Here is a 4789-nt window from a genome sequence, read left to right on the forward strand (position 1 = left end):
TGAAAGGACATTCTTGTTTCAGCTTAAGAATATATAATACTTGTATATGTAATATGAATATAGGGTATTCCTAGGTATGTAAATGATAATATTTACATTTTGCTTTGAGTTTTGTCAGCATTTTACAAATGTTATCTCATTTGAGCCTCCAGTAACTCAGGGAGGTCGATGCTATCGTTATCCACATTTTATAGATGAGGTTAATTCCTGTGTAAATTTCTGAGGAGGGAGTCAAGCTCAGGGCTTCCTGGCTCCAAGTCCAAAGCTCTATCCACTGTGCCATATAAACAGAGATGGGGAGATGAGTAGACAGACCCTGAGGCCAAGAAAGGTGAAAGATCCACTTATTTTGTACACAGAGTTGTATGTGTGTGTATGCATGTACATGTTTGTATGTATATATACATGTGTAAATGTGTGTACATTCATACATACACCCACATCACTGGAATGATTTTGAAAATGTCCTGTCTGCTTAAAAACAAAAGATAGCCCAAAAGGTTCCATCTTTACATCTTAGTGCATAGTTCTACTTTGAAGATATTTTGGTAAAGTCAAGTGGTTAATTCCCATCCCAAATGGTGATTCACAAAAGCTAGCTCCATGGAGAGCTAAAGGCAGGTGTGAGGATGGAATGCTGATTTTTCTTGTTGTAAGGAACTTTTGGATATTTAGCCATATTCAGAGGCCAAATTCTCTGGCTATCAAATGAACTATAATCAAGAATGCCATGTCTATAGTCAAAATGATAACAATCTTGTGTATTTTTATTTGTTAAAAACAGTATATGTTAAAAACAGTGTATTTTTATTTGTTAAAAACACAATGTCCATGCCTTAAAAGGAGAGAAGGAACTGTTATTTAAAGTGAATTTTAATTGCAATGCTATAACTAGGATTGGCTTCTTGAACTTCCATCATTCAGTTTCTCTAAACAAATATTTATAAAGCCATTCCCATATTCCTGTAATGGTTATCAGTACTCACTGGAGGTTCAGGGCAGTACCAAGATGAATAAGGCATCATTCCATGTTCTCAAAGAATTCGTAATTTATTTGAGAGACAACAAAGAACTCCAAAGTCTGAAGTGTGGACGGGACATATCAAGAAAAAGGCATGATAGTTATGAGACAACCACTGCAAGTGCTACAATTACATCTATTAAAGACCTAGAAAAGGGTTTTTGTTGACAAACCCTTGATATTGTCGAATGGTACAACCTCAAGCTCTCATGATTTTATTAGTGGAAATGACATTAAAGAAAAACCTTTGCTGCTGTATTGTAAGAATCAGCTGATTTGTAGCTTAAACCTTCCATCTGTGTAGCCTCTTCCCATTAGAATGTGATCCCCCTGAGGGCAGAGACTAATTTTAGTGCTTTGTATGTAGCACTGAAGAAAACTTCATTCATCCCATTTGCTCTAAATGTATCTTGTGTACCAAATAATTAACATTTCTCCTCCATTAAATCAAATGTGAACTCTTGGAGGACAGGGACTGTTATTGCCTTCTTTTCTCTGTCTAGTGCTTAACATGGTACATGTGTATTGACTGATTGATGGAGATCAAATTGCTAATAGTACCTGGAGTAAGGGAAAGGGCAGAATGGAAAAGAAATGAGTCACCCGTATCAAGAAAAAGGAGAGTAGCAAATGTCTGTCTAAAACAAAGCCAGGAGGATTCAAGCTCTCCAAACAGGGTTAGACGAACTGGACTTTACACAAAATAAAGTTACTGCCTGTGGTGGAAGCTAATTTCTTTTTAGAGTTTAAAGTTAAGAGGGAAGACTGCTTACCTAGGATTTGACCTGTTAGATTCAAAGTATTGTAACTGTTTTTAAAAATGTTGATACGGGGCAGAGAGAGAGATAGCAAAGGGAATCTTGTGATGACATAGACTGAATATATGATGATTGTATTTCTGCCATAGTCAGTGAATTGTATATGCATTAATTTAGGTTGATATACCTCCCAGAAGACAAGATAAAAGGACTGGAGGAATTCTTCATCATTCTTTAGGTTGGCTGGGAAAATGAAATGTTTCTTGAAAAAATAAATGGAATGACTTCAAGGTTAGAAATAGAAGAGAAAATGGATCTGAGAGGTAGAAGAGATAGATCCCTGACCCATTTTCAGAGTACGAGAGACACTGAGGAGGAAGGGAAGGTGTAAAACTTGGAACAGTTTAGCTCCAAGCAGCGGTTTTGAGACTTTCCTCAAAAGAGGGAGGAAAAAGACCCTCTCAAGGGGAAGCAGCCATAGCACTTCAATGAATGGTATTTAAAGAGGTAATCTAGAAAGTGAGACAGGAAGGAGACCCATGTAGTGGTTGTTTGTGGTTCTCTGTTGAGGGACAGTGAAGCAGCTATTATTGATCTGACGATAGACAGGACTTCTGTCCTCCTGGGGCATGTATCTGTTACATGCAGCAAAGTCTTCCAAGAACGGTCTGATCTAACAATTGATATCCACTTCTGGAGATCCACGTGGAAACAAGTGATATTGCTGAGAGACACCTAGGACCATAGCTAGAGGTTAGGAAATCCAGGGTGAGAAACTGAAGACTGTAAATGGTGTTTTCATTTTTGTGATTAATTGTAGGAAAGTAATTCCAAAGAAAAGGACAGTTCTGGCTAAGAAGAAAGTATCTGAGAAGGAGATTTTAATTTCTGGACTACTAGAATAGAATGTATCTAATAAGGACTAGTAAAATGTTTATTTGCCTAAAGTCTCATGAATCTGGTATCAAGAGACTTCTGTCTCTATCACATCCCTGGCAAGTAGCACAGTATCTAGGACAGCAGGTGCTTAATAAAGGTTTAGTGATGGATTGATTGATTAACTAATTAGAGCTTCTTTTCTGTCCCCAGTCTCCTTTTTGTATAGGCCAAAATGGGCAGCTTCTTCAATAGATAATCACATGTCACAAGAATCTTCATTTTATAGATGGGGAATCTGAGACTTAGAAAACTGATTTGATGAAGGTCACAAATCCAGTTAGTGGCAGAAATTTGACTTAAGATTGCCTTATGATATGTTTTTAAAGAGTGAGAATGGGGGGGTTTATATCACAGCACTACCTTAACTGTAATTTTTTGTATTTCTTTAAAATTTCAGTACTGCACTTCATTTGAGATCTCATCTATGTGCATACTATCTCCTGTGATAGAGATCTCCATTCACCAGTGCTGTTCCCCATGTGTGACTTTTGTATATGTCCTTCCAGGGTGATTCTGCCTGACCCACTGGAAGCCTTCCTCTTGTTTTCATATTGCTTAGATAGCTTTGAAGGAAATAACTGCCCAGTACTTATCCTCCACTTTCACTTCACAGAAACACAGAATCTGAGAGTTGGAAGGGACAGTGGTGGCCATCTAGTACAACTGACATATAAAAAACATCGTCATCTCAAATGTTCCACAAGTGGTCATGACCAGCCCACCTTCCCCACCTATGCACTGGCCATCCCCATGCCGGGCATGCACTATTTCCTCACATCTACTGATAGAATCCCTTATTTTCCTTAACACTTAGCTCAAGTGCTGCTTTCTGCATGGTTTGTCCCGATTCCCACCCTCCCCCACAATCGCCAGTACTCTCGCTGCCTAAAATATTTTGTATTTATTTTGGATAATTAAACTTATACATCGGCTTGTCTCTCCAATAGGTCTTAAGTTTCTGAGTAGCAGGATCATTTTATTTTTGTCTGCAGGTCTGTAGCAGCTGCAACAGTGCCTGGCATATAGTAAGGTACTTAAGAAATGTTTATTGATTGATTGCTTGATGGACCTCTCTGGGCCTCATTCTCATTGTGGTAATATCCAGATAGCAGCCAAACTGGCCATTTGCTCTGTTCTCTGCCTCTTTCACATATCACATATATACCCATAATTTTACATTATGCTCCTGCCAGTAAAATGTAAGTTCCTTGAGGACAGCTAGTATAATATGGTCCTCCCTGAGTCCCTCGTGGTTGCTGGGTTTTGTTGTACTAGCCAATAAAGTACTATGGGGAGAAGGGTAGTTTTATCTTTGAATCTCCAGCACCAAACACAGTGTCTTGTACTTAGCAGATGTTTAATAAATACTTTTTAGGCCAGATATGGTGGTATATGCCTGTAATTCGAGCCAAGAAGGAGATGGGGTTACTAGGGCCTATGATATTCCATTTGGGAATCATTATGGATGTACGCAAGGTGGACTCTATCCTGTAGTGAGGGATACTCCATTCCAGTGAAAGAGTTAATTTCCTGGCTGCACACAATATTGTTGATACTTTATCTCTAGAGTCTCCACCTCAATGGTGCCACTTTAGATCAGCTGACAATAGGGAATTTTCCAGCAACTCGAAGAATTTGTTTACATCAATCCCTATCTTGTTATATCTAGACCTGCAAAGATCATTCTGGAGACAAATACATTTAACATTTTAAGGATGACCCCATTGGTGGGATTTCAGGGGGGAGGGAAAAAAAGAAAATATTTTTATCTTCACTAATCTCTAGTGAAAATTTAGTATTTCCTTTCATTATGAATGTAAGCAATGAATCATTATTCTGAGAAGGGGTCTATAGGTTTCACCAGACTGCCAGAAATGTCCACAGAATGAAAAACCTTTTACATCATCAGGCTCTGGCATTCGATCACCATTAAGTCCACTGTCCATTGACATTTAATAGGCAAGTTATTAAACTTTCCTGGCCTCTTCCTGTTTTTTCCACGTATACAAGTTTTTTTTAACTTTGCTGTTACCTACTTTCCTGGACATTACAGTATGTGGGCAGATGTCCT

The sequence above is a fragment of the Notamacropus eugenii genome, chromosome 6 (genome assembly GCF_028372415.1).
Source record: "Notamacropus eugenii isolate mMacEug1 chromosome 6, mMacEug1.pri_v2, whole genome shotgun sequence".
Taxonomy (NCBI): domain Eukaryota; kingdom Metazoa; phylum Chordata; class Mammalia; order Diprotodontia; family Macropodidae; genus Notamacropus; species Notamacropus eugenii.